The sequence below is a fragment of the Protopterus annectens genome, chromosome 17.part0 (assembly GCF_019279795.1).
Source record: "Protopterus annectens isolate FY-2018-M chromosome 17.part0, PAN1.0, whole genome shotgun sequence".
In the NCBI taxonomy this organism is placed as follows: domain Eukaryota; kingdom Metazoa; phylum Chordata; order Ceratodontiformes; family Protopteridae; genus Protopterus; species Protopterus annectens.
The window spans coordinates 46,037,597-46,056,091 of record NC_056751.1 but is presented as its reverse complement, the minus strand read 5'-3'; the positions used below and the strand labels follow the sequence as shown (position 1 = coordinate 46,056,091).

General features: G+C 38.3%; 1 protein-coding gene across 5 annotated transcripts in view; it reads right to left on the bottom strand.

Moving 5' to 3' along the window:
- The window catches only part of ARHGAP24 (Rho GTPase activating protein 24), a 2,476,452-nt gene that overhangs the window by 533,454 nt on the left and 1,924,503 nt on the right, over positions 1–18,495 (bottom strand). The window lies entirely within an intron of this gene.

Here is an 18,495-nt window from a genome sequence, read left to right as displayed (position 1 = left end):
TTAACTTAAAATGATCGAACATAAAATATTTAAACAGGAAAAACAATATCTAGCAGTTGCTTGATAAGGCTTATACATTTGACTTTCTCTGAAGCAAAAATTGTGATGGAATGTGTACAATGCACGTTAATAGCTATTACTGACTGCAGGCAAATATTAGTAGTGGTTCTTAAGGGAAATTAGATAATGACCAGGCTAATGGTCCATGTGTGACTTCTTTAAATCAAACCATACTTCTCAAGGTGAAAATCAAACCCCGTATATTTTGCTTGGGAGGTAAACACCTTAACCATTATGCCAACCTCCACCCTGTGACCATTTCCACTTACTGAAAATTTGGAGTGGCTGACTAAGAGAAGGTTGCTACACTTTCTGCTTATGACTGTATGTTTTCTATAGATTCTGCAACTGAACATTGAATGAAGATCCTGGCAAATTAACCTGAACTAATACTATCACCAAATTAAAAACAACAATCCCAAAGAAGTAACTGTTCAACTAATTCAAAATTAATATAAAAACAGATAAATAGCACGACTTAAATTTTTTTAATCAAAAAATACAAGATTTCACGTTCAACGACTCTTCATCAGGTATACCTAATCTGTACTGTTTTGATGTTAATATTATCACCAAGTCACATTAAAGATGGTTTGCAACACTCAGTTTGAGTAAGATCTTCAGATTTATGCCACCTTGGGGGGCTGATTAAAAGCCTAAGAGGAATGGGGATCAGAGACAGATGAATAGTTTGAATGTGAACATTGCACATGGGTAAGCAGAAGTGAGTGGTGGGTCACAGATGAGAAGTGTTTCCCACAATTCAGTGCTGTAACCGGTACCAATTCAGATTGTCATCACTGACAATAGACACTAGCTGGTAAACAGGGTCAGTCCTTGTAAATGGCGACATGAAGCTGGAGGATCCTGTGAACATGTGATGAGGCCTACTGATTTATTTTGACAGGTCGGTAGAGCGAGTAAGCAATGACAGTTGGGGTTTTCAGCTAAAAAGTGCAAGTTGCTGTGGCTGGGCTCATGGCACAATCAATGAGGTATCACCTCTGGGAGAGGTGAAGAATCTGAAAGTGACCAGAACTGAGTTATTCTAAAAAATGCACAAAAATGTGGCCAAAACTAATCAAATCATCAAGTGAACAGCTACAACCTAAGTAAAAGAAAATACTTGTGAGACATAATGTGAACTGAAACAGATGACTGCAAACTGGACGCCATAATCGACTCTCCAGCCGACACAAGCATCCTCCAAAAGGGCCTCATAGAAACCGACAACTGGTGCCAGAGCCATGGCCTCAAGCTAAACGCCAAAAAGTGCATAGTCATCCCCTTTGGCAAAAACAAAGTGCCCACAAATTACCACATAGGTGGTAATCCATTAAGTACAGAAGAAGTAATTAGGGACCTGGGGACCCAAGTTGATAGCAATCTCTCATTTGACAACCACGTGGCCAAAGTGGTTAGAAAAACATTTTATATAGCCGACCTAATCATGAAGGGATTCACATCTAGATCAGGGGAGGTCATCGTGCCTCTTTACTCATCCCTCATCAGGCCCATAATTGAGTACAATGCCCCTTTTGGGATGTACCTTACCAGACACCTGCAGCAACTGGAAAGACCCCAAAAGTACCTCACCAAGAGGATCAAAGGGCTCAAACAGATGCCATATGCTACCCGGTTAAAGAAACTCCAGCTCTACTCAATAGCATACCGCCTGCTCAGAGGTGATCTGTGCCTGATGTATAAAGCCATGTCCAACCCGGAATTAATGGACATGCTGCACCTCAGAAAATCCAAATCCCATCGAGCTCTGGCCGAGAGACTTGAACCTCAGCACTGAAATAAATAGGACATGCTGGAGGGACAGATTCATAACCCAGAGGCTCCCTTCACTCTGGAATAAAATCCCAGTACCAGGTTAGGCAGAGTCCCTCATTGACCCTCTTCAAGAGGAATCTTGATGAGTGGATGGGAGATCATAGGTTTACCCCGGGTATCACTTCTGTGTCACTGTTAGACAGAGGCACAGTATACTAACCTCAAAAAAAAGGGCATAGCAAAATTAATTTAAAATGGTTGACGAAAGCCAAACACACTCTGGCTAGGCTTATAAATGCCCTAGGGCAGATAGCCTAGTATGAATCTATGAACCTATGAACCTATAAACACATGCGAGGAAGGCAAATTTTAGTAGCTAACACTGAGAAAGAGGACAGTGAGGACAAAATAATCATTAATCATTTGTATAGAGGGTTTTTTTCCTATTCTAGAATTTTTAGTGGTAAGTATAATCATAGACTGGGCTTGAATCTACACATTTTAATGTGTCTGCTTTCACAAATATTTTGTAGGATATTTTTAGCAGGGAAAAGAGTATAGACTGTAGAATATTAAGAGCTTCAATAGAAGAGCTAATAACCGGAGAAGTGGTTATTAGATACATAGTAGGGAATGGAAAGGGCAGATGAAGAAGCAATGTTTATAAGTTTATATGCTGGAAACATCAGCAGATTAAGCACTAAAGGATTTCTTGGTTTAATGAAATAGTGCAACCATGGGAGACATGGCCTGTGCTGACATACAAACGTATATTATTCAGTTAAGTATTGTCTGAGCTGGGGTTTAAACTGTTTGCATTTTCTGATGTCAGTAAGATCAGGTATTGATGATTGCCACAGTTTAGGGCAAAGAGCAGAGAAGCTGTGGTATGTGGAATGAGGTGTAGTGGAAGGAGTTATGAGAGTATGGCACCTATAGTATTGGTTTCTTAGGCTGTAGTGTTGGTTGGATGTAGTTAGTAGCAAACAATGCGCTCCACAAGGATGGCGTGCAGGGTCAAACCAACAATGTAAAACCAGCAACGACCAGCAAGAACGATAGTGAACACACAGTAATGAAGATATAATTTATTATTTCTCCAAATCCAAACCGGGTTTGGCTATTCAGCCTTTATCAATGGATACAAAAAAATGTTTTTATGTGAAATAAAGCAGCCTGCATTTATACTGATCTCTAATTACCTGGAAGCAGTGGTACAGCATCACCTAGTGGATGGAGTGTCAAAATGCATATACCATCTTAGTTACAAAGCATACGACCAGTGACATTTAGTGCCAGAAATATAAATGTTAAATCATATTTTCAAAGATAAAATACAAAGTTTTTAAAAAAAATCATCATATGTGCATACAGATTCCATAGTGATAAACCAGTAACATAGTCTATGTATATTTAAATGTGCATACCTTGGTATTTAAAAATAGAAAATGGTAGATCTATATACAACTGGTATATATATTTTGGTATGATAACCACATGTTAATAAGAACAAAATAGAAAATAATAATCATATAACATATTAATAAATAGGGTAGAAAAATATAGCCTCATTATCAGCTATTGATATTGATTATAATGATTTGAAATTATCTCCTTATAAATGATACAAAATCATAATTGTAATCATACAATACCCAATGTTTCAAGCCATCATGACAGATATGAATACAAAAATGTGTATATATATATATATATATATATGTTTGTATCCTAAAAAAATGCATACCATACCTGGTTGAATATAATATAAATTGTGGTAGACCTAACCACCATTAAATTATTCATACTAATTCTTGATCTGTATGAATATATAGTATTGTTACAATAATTATTAAACCACCCAGTATTATATGAAACTCACTTATGGTCATTCAGACCTGGGGGAAATAAACATCCAAGGTTGGTGATCCAATATTGTTCCTTATGGATTAAAATTGTTTGCCAACCTTGTTGATTGTTCCTATCTCCCTGAATTTTGTCAATGATCATGAACATAAACTGAGCATTGGGATGTTGTATCGACGAGGCAAGAATTTGGGAGGGCTATTTTCACATTACAAACATAGAGAAGGGGGAGGAGCGGTATATCACCAGACCACTATCAGTGGAGATAAACTAATTGGTACTTTTCCATGTGGTCATTGCTGCTCCTGCCTACAAGTCAGTACACTAAAAGAATTTACCAGTGCCAACACCAATCGTGTATTTAAAACAAGGGTGTTTGGAAATTGTAGCAGTACATGGATTATTTACTTAGCTACCTGCCAATGTAAAGCCTTCTATGTTGGCCAAACTTCTAGATCTCTTAGAATAAGGATGACAGAACATCGTAGTGACATTAGGAACAAAAAAGAAACAAATGCTTTGTACAGACATATGATACAACATCCCAATGCTCAGTTTATGTTCATGATCACTGACAAAATTCAGGGAGATAGGAACAATCAACAAGGTTGGCACACCATTTTAATCCATAAGGAACAATATTGGATCACCAACCTTGGATGTTTATTTCCCCCAGGTCTGAATGACCATAAGTGAGTTTCATATAATACTGGGTGGTTTAATAATTATGGTAACAATACTATATATTCATACAGATCAAGAATTAGTACGAATAATTTAATGGTGGTTAGGTCTACCGCAATTTATATTATATTCAGCCAAGTATGGTATGCATTTTTTCAGGATACAAACATATATATATATATACACGGATTTGTATTCGTATCTGTTATGATGGCTTGAAACATTGGGTATTGTATGATTACAGTGATGATTTTGTATCATTTATTAGGAGATCATTTCAAATCATTATAATCAATATCAATAGCTGATAATGAGGCTATATTTTTCTACCCTATTTATTAATATGTTATATGATTATTATTTTCTATTTTGTTCTTATTAACATGTGGTTATCATACCAATATATATATACCAGTTGTATATAGATCTACCATTTTCTATTTTTAAATACCAAGGTATGCACATTTAAATATACATAGACTATGTTACTGGTTTATCACTATGGAATCTGTATGCACATATGATGATTTTTTTCAAAAACTTTGGTTTTTATCTTTGAAAATATGATTTAACATTTATATTTCTGGCACTAAATGTCACTGGTCGTATGCTTTGTAACTAAGATGGTATATGCATTTTGACACTCCATCCACTAGGTGATGCTGTACCACTGCTTCCAGGTAATTAGAGATCAGTATAAATGCAGGCTGCTTTATTTCACATAAAAACATTTTTTTGTATCCATTGATAAAGGCTGAATAGCCAAACCCGGTTTGGATTTGGAGAAATAATAAATTATATCTTCATTACTGTGTGTTCACTATCGTTCTTGCTGGTCATTGGTGGTTTTACATTGGATGTAGTTAGTCTCATACTTGGAGGTATGGTGCGTCTTGGAGTAGGAATTTGAAGAGAGGGTCAAGAAGAAGGTTTGACCTGCCTTGAATGGGTAGCCAGTTTGCCCCTTCCAAGATGTTGCAGTGGTGTCCACTTTGAGGGAAATTGGTAATAAAATGTGGGATTTTGTAAGAAGAAGGTTGTAAGTTGTAATGTTTTTTGTAAGGTGGTGATGATCAGGGGTAGGCCGTATTGTAGTTGTGCATGCAGAACACCTTTGGGAGGTTGATAACTTTGGATCTAACTTTCTAAATATGGTCTTGGATGCTGAAAGATTGGTCAGGCCAAATGGCAAATGGTTTGACAATTGCCCAGTCATATTCCCTTGATGGGGTCACAGAAGCACTATAGAGGTGTCAGTCATTTATTGTATTTACAACAAAATCATGTCTGACAATGGACTTTAGTGGCCCAGTTCACCAATGTCTCAAACAAATTAATAAAATAACTGACCTTTTTAGCATTGAAAAGTCCAATAAAATATGTTTATATATGCACAAGATGTAAACTGCCAAATGGGATGAATGTTGTCCAGTGGTATTCCCCTTGATGGGATCATAGAAGCACTGCAGGAGTGTCAATTGTAAGTTTAGCTTAACTAAACAAAGGTACATGCAAAATATTTATAGAATTATTTCTACCTTCTAAGGGAACATGATTATATATCAGTGCTAATGGGAGATGTACAACTTAAGAACATATTGTAGTGTTTAGGAATTGTTTCTTTCCAAATGAAGAAGCTAATTCAAACTTAAGAATTTGTTAGGAATGCTGATGTACTGGGACAGGGTGGGAATATGATCAAGGATTACTGCAAGATGCCTGAATTATCTGACCTTCTACAGGAGAATATATCTCCAGATGACACATGCAAGGGTATCTGGATATATTATGGCAATATGACCACACCCTCACACTGCAGCTTTTTGTTTCTGCAGTTTGCAAAGGACACTAGAAGGGAAAAGCCACACATTAGCTTACTACTACATCCTGGGATCCTGACATCAGCAAGATAAGAACATTAAAGTATGTATGCAGAGAACAAGCCTGGCAAAACAGCAGTGTTTCACAGAGAAAAGGACTGTAATAAAAATAAAATAAAATAATGTGCTGTATTAAAGGAAATTAATTAAGAACGGGGCTACTTTGTATAGTTCTTTGTGTCTATGTTCAGTTATTGAATGAGAAATCCATCAAACCTAAAACACTGAATGTTCACTTCAGTGAAGGTTTAATAATCGAATATTTTACCCAGGGAAAAAGCTCCCCCCCCAACTTATATATACCAACTATGAGATCGCACTACATTGGGGAAAAGGACAAATTTCCTAATGTTGCCCAACCAACTCTGTTTCCTGGGTAAAATATTTGATGATTGAATGTTCACTGAAGTGAACGTTCAATATTTTTAAGTTCAATGAACAGAGGTTTGATGGATTTCTCATTCAATGACTGAACATAGATCCTAGTTCTTTCAGTCACAAAAAAACACTCAGTGTCCATTGTGCCACTTGCTTTCCAGACACAAAAGAGCTATGCTGTGTCTGAGTAGGGAAGAAGCAGTGTGAGAAATTATATTAATGGGCTGCTCACTCAGTTCTCAGATCCAGTTTTTCTCAAGCACATCACAGGGAATGCTGAACTCTTTGTTTTCTTAAATAATCTTTTCAGTCTATCCCATCATGCACAGGGAGGAACTCTGATGGTGCAGTGCTTAGGATTGTTCTCCAACAACATTTGGTTGGCTTATTTCACTGCAGTCTGTAGCACCCCCTGTGCAGGCATTTTCACCATGGATCATGGTTTCTCCTTGTGTCAAACAACATGTGAGTAAGTGAGCTATTGGTGCTCTGAAATGACCCTTGGAGTGAAAGGGATATACATGTGAGTGCGCACATTTCCAGTGATGGACTAGCATCTCATCCAAGGATGGTCCTTCTCTTATCCCCAATGTTTACCAGGGTAAGAGTCTGCTTCCTGTGACTCCTGAGCTGGATGAAGCAGCTATTAAGAATGAGTGAATAAATTACATGCAATGAGCTAAAATATGTGGTGCAGTCATTTTTTTAAACAAGTCTTACTGTTGTTTACAGCCACAATGAGAGCATTTGTTAGCTAATACCATGACACTTAGCACTAACAATGTAGTATTTCTATGTACTATACAATGTCATGTTTCAATTTTATATATGCGTTTTTATATTGTTAGCATGAACATTAGACAACTGTCCTGTAGAAGCACTATGTACTCTGTAAAGACGATGCTTCAGAGTAATGTTTAAAAATAAAAATGCACTTCTAGGGATCAAGTTTAGTTGGCTAAAGGTATATTTGCTGAATCACATTGTGCTGAATTTGGCAGAAAATATGAACATAAATACAAAAATATGAATAAAAATGGAAAAAAGTGATTTATTTCTCTATTGTGGGACATTCTACATGCATAATCTTACTGCCATTTTCTTAATATCCCTTGCCCTTTCTAATACTGCTTGTTACTAGCTGCTTATTTAGTTAAAGAAGCCAAAACCAAAAATTGTCTGAACACCAAAAGGAGCTATGGGTGTTCATTGGACAAAAAGTTGCTATAGCCATAAATTATAGGAAAAAGGGATGCATTGTTTTGAAAATGCTCCCTCTGGTTATATAACCTGCCTGAAGGTGTGACATAGCTAGGATAGGCCAGTTGTCCCAGTAATTAGGAAAAAAAAAAGAGAAATTCATGAGGTGTTAAGGAGATCTTAATTAACATCAGACAGCTGTTATGTACATACCTGACAGGAAGGGCAGTACCTTAAGAAGACTGATTTAGTCCTTGGCACATGCATAGCTGAAAATGGAAATAACAGAATGCATTTGAACCAGTAACAGAAGGTAATGGATTGGTTGATTCAAGATATATACAAACATACCAAATGGTGCTGTCTTAATGACATCCCGATGATCGGATGAGACGATAATGACCAGTTGAATAACTTCTCAACGGTCCCAATCAGTCTAAGGGACCATATGCCCTGAGCAAATAAAGAGAAGCATGAATTGGTTTTATGAAAAAGCCTCTTACTTTGGCTGTTAACTTAAGATGAATTACAGAAATGACTTGAGATGGTGGAAACCAGCCTTAAAGCACTATGTGCTCATAACTAATCAAAGCTGTGGGGCTGTACTACTAACATACATTTTTGATTAATCTCTTACAGATTCTTCACATAGGAAGCTTAGTATTATCAGTGGGTTGAAGTGGAAATGAGTGGTCAACTGCAAATACATACTGGAGATGGCCACGAGTCTGATCACACCAGACCAAGTATTGACATATTTTGATTATTCCATGCCTATTAGATTGGAATGTGCGATTTTTCCTTCTTGAACTGTTGGTGTTCCATTGTACAAGTTCTTAGATGCTAAGGAAAGACCCATGACATTGGTTTCAGTGTCAATGAAAAATATTAATTATGCACAAGACAGAGTACCATCTGCATGAATCACAACATTGGAAGGCCAGGAACCCTGACTGCTATTGAAGATGTGGAAGTTGAGTCATGTTGCAATCATGGAGCCCCAGAGATGCCATCCAAAGCACCTGAGGGAACCCCCACAGAGATCTATCTGTCTTGTAACTGTCAGATAAACTATTTTGTATACTTTCCTGCATATGTTATCAAATATAGCTACTTTTCCTTGAGGATGGCAATTGGGATAGGAATGGGTGCAGTGCCAAAATGTTGCTGTGTGCATGTTTATGTGCATATGTGTACACATGGATGAGAGCCCTTTTATAAGTTACAGCAGCAGTAAAAAGTATAAAACATCAAACCTGGTCTGACACCTCTTTATTAAGCCATCGATTGTGTAAATATGGTTAAGATGGGTATATTATAGTAAGTAAGTTAAAATTCAATAAAATAAAGGTGGTAATTGTAACAGAGGTATTGTAAAGGGACAAATATGACAGGCTGAAAATCTGGAGTTAACTTCATACTCAGTAGACGAATACTGTATGTTAATGCAGCTGAAGAAAATTTGGTAAAAGAAGCTTCTATTACTGTACACAGTAGTTACATATTATATTTGAGGCTTTTGATGTTCAAAATATGTAGCCTGTATCAGTCGAAAAACTATTTGTTAATGTCACTCATGGCTTCTGAGATTTTTTCACATTAAACTCCAACACAAAAGTCATTTTTCTTCTGTTCTTTAAAGAAATCTCAACGAGGATGCCAATGAAAAATATTGATATGTAAGTCATATAACTATTATCTTCTATAAAGTCTTCAGGACAGCATCTGACAACATTTTTGAGATAATTTACCTGTTGTTTTTTTTCAGCTTCTCTTCCATTTACATATTATACTTTGTGTGATATAAAATGCAGCAAATTGTACAGGTGTAGATTTCTAACTATTTGTAAGACAGTTATAAGATAGTAATGGGGAATGGGACAGACAATGTGCCCTTAAATGCAAGTCACTGGGAAAACTTTTAAATCTGGTTATACAAAAATAGTATACAGTGAAAAAGACATTTCCAAAACTAGTGTACACAGTTATGCCTGCTGTAGACAATTATCCCACAAAACAAGTGAATGCACTAAAATGCGAAAACACCCAGTTATTTTGAAATACCTCACTTTTAATGATCGGCTATTAAACATTGTTACTTAATAATCTTCACTTGTTATGGTATAAGAGACAGGATAGGATAACAGACAGGAAGTTCCATTGTAAATTCTTTCTTCACTTGAAATGGAGCAGGAACAGACTCCTTTCAAATCTCAGAATTCTGCATAATGAAATTTTGAGACCAAAAGTTGAAATGGAAGGAGGCTTTACTTTTTCCCACCAATATGGTATAACATGGAAGCAATTATAGTAATTCAGGGAGTACTTTTGGAAATGCTGTATATATGGGCTGTATATGGCTTTGCCTCCACCACGTTGCAACCAGTGACAAATAATTATTGGCATAATTTACTCCATTGGCAAGGGAATTCAGTGATTTGTAATTCCAAGCCTAAGAAAGTTGTACTATATAAGCTTTGTTTTTCTGAGTAAATGGGTATATTTTCTACATCACTGAGTATCTCTGAAGTAGTTTTCAAAAGGCATTCATCTCATCCAGCTGATAATCCTTAGGTATTCCTTTGTCAATCACACATATGTTTTGCAGGAAAGTAGGCAAAGCTCTTTCTCATATATATCAATGCCAGGACATCTTCTTACTCACCATATCTGGTAAGCTAGATATATCAGAATCTATGCATCTGATTTTGATTGTCTATGGCACAGTACTTGCTTTAGCGCCGCCTTCCTTGTCTATACACCCAGTTTCATACAAATCAGACATATTGCCCTAATTATTATAGTTCAAAAGGTTAAGTACTGAGTGATAAATAAGAGCCATCCAATGGAATAAAGGTTTATCTTGTACATTGTACATACTGTATTTTGTGAAGACAGTAACAAAAGGACTGCAAAATATTTGTACAGGTTGAAAGCTTTGCTAAATAACACTTATTAACACTGCCATTTTCTGTGTTGTGATCTGAGAAATTGTAATTAGAGTTTATCTTACCTTGCATAAGGAAAATATTATCACACTGTTTGCTTATATAGTGGACCTATTGTTTGTGTGAGTGCTTGACTGAAATTAAATGGTTAGGTTATGATTTCAGTATCTTGAATACTGCTATAATGATCCATTTAGGACTATAGTTGGCAAGCAACCAGTCTGAAAACTGAGGCCACAGTTGTTTCTTATCCAAGAGAATCTTTTGCTAGAGACAGAGGGGATCAGTATAATTATAAAGCAAAATCAAATACGAAACAACACAAATGTCAGTTATACATGTATCTTCCTAAGAGATCTATCAGTCATAGAAAGATGAAAGGAATTCAGAATGGAAGTATTAAATGAGAAATGTTAAACACTTCATAATAATTGCAGACTTAAACCTACAATATGTTTGGGAGGGAAACTTGATTGTTCTTGAGATATAAAATTTGCCATGATAAATCCTAAAATAATTGTTTATAGTAGTTTTGCATGAAACTTTGTGTGAGTTTATTATATTTTTCAGCTGTGGGTATTCTAAAATATCCTGAGTATAAAGGAATGTGTAAAAGCACAGAGTGTTAGTGGGAATTGTAACTGACTTTGATTGAGCAACCTTCAGTACTTCCCACTAGCAGAATTTTCTAGAATATTTTACTTTAAAGAATTCTCAGTTAAAGCAACTAATAACTACTGCAAAACTTAAATTGTATTTCATCTTAATTAAATATCATTCGCTCACCTTCCTTACAAGACCAGCCAAACTTATTGCCAGACCCCTCATCCATATATCCAATCTCTCCTTTACTTCAGGAAATGTAACCTTAGCCCTGAAACATTCTATAGTCATTCCTCTAACAAAAAATAACTTCTTCCCAAGAAATACAATGACTATAGATGCATTTTCATTCTTAGTATTGTTGCCAAAATCTTTGAGAAACTCTTTTTTTAAGGAAGTATTCCAACAAAACAACAGCTATGGACATTTATCCAGTCGCCGGCGTGCCTTTAGCACTGCACTGTTTTTCTTACAGCAACACAAAAAATATACTGCAACATAAATTATGGGTTACTTACAGCAGGAGTTTTTATTGATAAGTCCAGGGCTTTTGAGACTGTAAACCATGAAGTCTTACTTCACAAACTGAAAAGTCATAAGTTTGGTGACAACACTATCAAGTGGTTTAAAAACTACCTTGCAGATTGAACCTTACAAATCTCTCATAGCAGTTGGTACTCAAGTCAAGGCAGGCTTAAATATAGGGTCACTATAAAGCTCTCTACATGACCCACTCCTCTCTTATCAACGACCTAACATTAGACCTTTCAGCACTAGAACTTACTTTATATGCATATGATGTCCTGGTCCTTGAAGTCAATAAGCTTGATATTAAACTTCAAAAGTAGCTACAATCTAACCTCTCTAAGCTATGCAAGTGGTCAGTAGATAAACCTTTGATTAATCCAAATAAAAAAAATGTTATGGTAGTCACTGCACCACAATAAGTTTGATGTCTATGACCATTACTGCTACTGGGCACAGAAAGGAACATTATTTCCAATGTATCTAAGTTTAAATTCTTAGGGGTAACACTGGACCTCTCCTTTACCTTTGCTATTCGTGTAGATAACATTATAAATAAAACCATATCTCAACACAAGCAATGTTTTAAAATCTCTTTGCTTCTGCCTCCAGTTGCTAGGAAGGTTATAGCTAAAAATGACCTTCTTGTGATGCTTGAGTATTGCTTACCCATTCTGACTCTACACTATGCTTACAACATGCACAGGATCAAAGCTGCAGAAAATATGATTTTCAGATTTCCCTTCCTAGAAAATTTCTAAACCCACCTTTATGACCTCATTAAAGGACTGCACTGACATGTTTTCTGCTCAGTTGCATTATCCTCAAAATTATAAATTTAGAATGCTGGCAACCAAGCTACCCCTCAGGGAATTGCCATACCCATTAAGGCTTATACAAGGCAATGGAATTTTTCAGACTTCATATGCTTTAGAAAATGCATGTTAATGCAAAATCTGTTAATTCTAGTAACTTTCTAAGTCTATAAGAGGAATATTTAAAATCTGTCCCTGATTCTGTGACTTAGTATCCCTTCATTATTTTTGGCTTTGTTCAGATTCCTTGTGCTAAGAGGTTGAGATGTATGCCTTGTAACTCAGTTACTACCATTAGGAAAAGGAGTGGATAAGGATGAACACAGCCTGACCTCTCACAGAACACTTGCATGCAGCTGACTCTTCAGGAAACTGCTGAAGCACAGCTGGAAATCACCACAGTCATTTCCTGCTGCAGCAGATATAATGCTGAAGTCCTGCATTTCTACAAGTGACAAGGAAGGAATGAGAGAGAGAGAGAGGGATTCAGAGAAGTGGTCATTATCAATCACAGGAAATGTCACATGCAGCCTCTTAATCCGGTCATCTCCCCGCAAACAAGTAGGGGTGTATCCATAAGTACCCCTACTAATGGCAGCAGTGCAGTCTCTGCTATAGGCAGAGTTACAATTATACACTGGCTATGACCACCCATCACTGTTATCTCTTCGCTAACAAGTAATGGTGTATCCATAAGTACCCCTATTAATGCCAGCAGTGTAGTCTCTGCTATAGGCAGAGTTACAAATGTACAGCGGCTATGAGCACCCATCGCTGTCATCTCCCTGCTAACAAGTAATGGTGTATCCATAAGTACCCCTACTAATGCCAGCAGTGTAGTCTCTGCTATAGGCAGAGTTACAAATGTACAGTGGCTATGAGCACCCATCGTTACACTGTTTGCAGAAGCAGGGAGTCACAGGTAACAGTGAGAAGCAGCACAACCAGCACTGCATGTCTGTGTCAGTCCCTGTAAGTCTTAGTCAACTATCTGTTCCTGTGTTCAAAAACAACACAGCTGGTGAGAGACACATATCAAGCAAGGAACCTCAGAATAGTGTGTACTTGTGTCCAACTCTAACCAAATGTGCACTGCAGTAAGCCTGTCTGTGTCTCTGCATGGCACTATCCATGATAATATCTAATTCAATTTGCCAGTACAGGTAACATTGCTTCAGTGCTCATTTTGTTGCACTACACTCTCATTTGGTTTTACAGGACTCTTGCAATGTTTAGGAGGGATCAGACTATGACCCTACCATAGACTGCAAGCACATATTGTGACCGTTTAACTGACATCAAACCTTGATGGAGATTTTGCAGTCCCAAAAGGAGGCAATTGGTGTCCTACACAGTGTATGTTTTGCAGTGTAAAGGGCCATTGTCATGCACAGACAGCCTTTTGACTCCCTTTGAACAGTTTCTGTGATTTCTAGTCTTGTGTACACTAAACATATTGGTAAAACCATACAGTGACACATGGGTAGTGCTGACTGAACGCGGGGATGGGTTTGTAGTACATATTACTGTTTTGGGTAACTTGCATCATTGACAATGCTCAACAAAGCTGAGGGCAGGGACCAATGTGGACATGTTTTCAGTATTAGAAAAACCATCTACTAAGTAGTCTCCATTCAGAGAGGATTTGTTTTGCTATACAAATCGATTCCACAGCCAGCAAGCAGTCATTAGAAGTATAAAACATCAAAGTCATTAGTCCATTTACATAGGGAAATATAACCCTTAATCAACCAAATATTTAAAATTAAACCAATTCAAAGCTGCATTGCTATTAATAATGTGCATAAATACATTCTCCTGGCTGTTTGCAGAGTTGGAATCTATTACCATCTGATATTCCAAACTGATAAGTATACTTTTTTGCAACTCAGTTTGTACTGTGCTATATTTATATATTTGTATATTTGCTTTATTATTTATATATTTGCTTTATTGCTTCTGTCCTTTGTTGTTGTCTACTGTTTTTTTCCTCTCTGCCAAGTGTTGTTATTGTCTTAAAGTTGGAGGCTTTGGATTTGTCCACCCCTACTATAAATCTGATTTTGGTCACTGCACCCAGTCCAATCTCATTTGATCACTCAATATAGTGCAGTGAGATTAGTTGGGTAGGACTACCCCTTGCTTCTTTGACTTTGAACACTCCTCTCTGTCCTATCCCATCAGCTCAGTGTACTAAGTAGAGAGAGAGCATTTGGGCAGGCCAGCCCCCCTAGTTCCCTAATCTTAAACTATCTTCTGTTTTCTCCCTCTCCACTTACAAAAAAATTTACACTTTATTCAGTTGCTTTTACTATAATTGTGTTCTTCATACTTTATTACCTTATTTTTGCTGTGTGCTCTTAAGTGTTCAAGTGCTTTTATTCTGCTGCATTTATTACTGCTTGTTAGTAGCCTAATTACATTTATCTGTTATTCTAAGCATGTGTGCTTCTGGCCAGTTACTTTACATTTAAGAAGGTTCTTGTGGTCTACACTCTTGTGGATGAACCCTTAACAAAACCCTCTCTCCATAAGTCTGCTCAAGCTTTCAGAATACTATATCTGGAAAATTCCCATCACTTTCTCCTGCCAGCCTGGTTGACATGGGATACTGAGACAGTGTAGCAACTGCCTCATGTTTACTGACAACCCTCTTCTCCTAGCACATAATTATTCCACCTGTGAGAAATGCATGTACATCAGTAAACTGGAGTCCATGCTCTTTCATGCCACAGTCAGTAATCCTGACAAAGAGGAAATTGCTAGCACAAACATCACACTACTCACATCACATAGCCAAACACAACATACACACCTATGCAAAGGTCCTCAATAAAAACTTACCTAAACAGAAGATACCTCCAAAACACACTCACAAACATTCCACACACAACACCAAACACATCACACACAGCAGACAACACACCAGGTTCTCACAAACACAGCCAAAAGGCAAAACAATAAACCATCACAGCCCACAAGACATAACAATAAACCAAACACACTAGTCATTGGTGACTCAGTTGTGAGACACACCAATGTCACCCTCACCAGGCTTGACAAGGAGATGGTCAGGGTCAGTTGTCTGTCTGGTGCCAGAATCCACCACATCATGCATGCACTTAAGTCTCTCTACAGCAAGTACAAGTATGACTCTGTCATTGTCCATGTTGGTGTGAATGACTTGAGATGTACCTCCCTGGACTATATGAAGACAGGCATGATTGAACTCTCAGCGTATGTGTTCCAGACAGGTATGACCCTAGCCCTAAGCAGTATCCTACCTTCACCAAGAATGATACCTCAATACCAACAAAAAATAATTGACTTCAACAATTGGCTTAGTTTCTGGTGTCATTCCAAGGGGATCCAGTATCTGCCTGCCTGGGATGACATTGTCGACAGGCCTTGATGCTTTGCCAGAGATGGCCTTCACCTGTGACCACTGGGGTTCTGGATCCTGGTCAAGGCTCTTGCCTCCCCCATTGTACCTTTTTTAGGCAATGTCCCAAAGACAAACCTTCCAACATAAAAGATCTGTCAAAAAGCAAATTAAAGGTCATGCTCATTAATGCTAGGAGCCTAAACCTAAAAACGGAAACACTGGAAGTCCTCCTTGCACTGGAACTTGCTGATGTCTGTGTGGTCATGGAAACTTAGTTCAGGGCTGCGGAGAGCACCCCTGCCTTACCAGGCTATACCTTATTCCACACATTCTGACCCCAAAATGAGGTCAGGAAGACTAAGGGTGGTGGAGTCTCTATCTTCATCAAGGACAGGCACACCTCCAGACTGGATTGCCAACATGATGCACTGGAACTACTCCAGGTACAACTGACAACTGGCAAGACACCCATCCAACTTATAGTTAGCTAAAGACCCCCCTCCATGAGTCAAGACACCCACTCCTCTCTTAATTGGATCTACATCAAAGTACCCCCTAACACCCTAATCCTTGGTGGCTTCAACTACCCCACAATAGACTGGGTGAACTATTCTTGCACTAATGCACCACTTCAATGATTCCTCAACTTCATCAGTTCTAATGCACTAGACCAGCTCGTCTCATCCTTGACAAGGGGAGATAACATTCTGGACTTGGTTCTCACCAACACAGGTGACTGCTGCACCACTCCCATAGCATGTCCTTCCCTGGTTAGATCAGATACTCGGACAGTCTCATTCAAAGTTTCTATCCCACCTAAACCCCCCAGCCGAAATCAAGCTAAAAAACTTCTCAAAAGCTGACTATAATCTCCTAAGGGAGAGTATCTGTAGCTTCACACCACTCCCCCTACAGGATGTAGACAACTATACTGAACAGTATGCCAGTGTAGTTTACAAGCACCTGTACAACTGCATGGACTCTGCCATACCCAATAGAATTAAAACCTGCTCCTCAAGGAAACACAAACCTGTTTGGTGGACATCCTCTATCAACAGGCTTTACAACAAAAGAAAAAAACTGTCATCCAAGGGTGAAAAGGAAGAAATTACAAATTGGAAAAACTCCCTCCTTAGCCTCAACAAGCAAATTAGATCATTAGTGAAACCCCCCCAAGACCAATTATGAATCAAAACTAGCCTCCATAACAAAGGGAAACCATAAAGTCTTGTTTAATTATTCCAGGAACCTCCGTGGCAAAGCCCAGGTTTGTTCCAAATTAGTAACAGTATCACTTACACTGATCCTGTTGACTTAGCCAACCTGCAAGCAGATAGGTTCACCCCCCCCTGACCCCCAAAGGCCCTTTTGAGATTCTGATACTTGTCCTGCACCTCACATCTCTGTAGATCAAGTGTTACAGGCCCTATCCAAGGCAAAAAAACACAGCTTCCATGGGACCTGAAAGTATGCCAGGATGTATTCTGCATCATCTCCAGCAAGAACTGGCTTCGCCATTGAGCACCCTATTCAGCCACAGCCTAAGTACTGGCTTCATTCCAGCAGAGCGGAGAACTGCCATTTTCATCCCCTTGTACAAAGGTGGTGCCACTACTGACCCTGGAAGCTATCGCCCCATTAGCTTGACAAGTCTGATCTGTAAAGCCATGGAAAATATTATTATTGATCTCATAAACAAGGACATAGGCGATCTCCAAGGACTTGACCCCACCCAGTTCGGATTCATCAAGGGCAGATCTTGCCTGTTGAACCTAGTTGACTTCTTTGAGACAGTCACCAAAGCCCTGGATGAGGAAAGGTCAGTACATGCAGCTTACCTTGACTTGGCCAAGGCATTTGACACAAATCCCCCACTCGGACATCATCAAAAAGCTAACACAACTTGGTGTAAATCCCTATCTCATCAGGTGGGTGGCCAACTGGGTCACTGACAGGACCCTCAAAGTCAAAATAGGCAGCTCCACCTCAGATAGTAGACCTGTCACTAGTGGAGTTCCTCAGGGATCTGTCCTGGGACCCCTACTGTTTGGCATCTATTTCTCGGATCTACAGGCAAAGACAAAAGGCCTGTGGCTGACCAAGTTTGCTGATGACTGTAAGTTGGGTGCTGTCATTGACTCCCCAAATGATGTTAACATACTGCAAGAGGGTCTCACAGTAACTAATGACTGGTACCAAAGTCATGGCCTCAACTAAATGCAAAAAAATGTGTCATCATACCATTCGGCAAAAACACAACCCCTGCTGATTACCACATCAATGGCAACCCCTAAGCACACAACCTGTGGTGAGAGACCTGGGCACTCAGGTTGATAACAACCTCACATTTGACCATCATGTAGCAGCAGAGG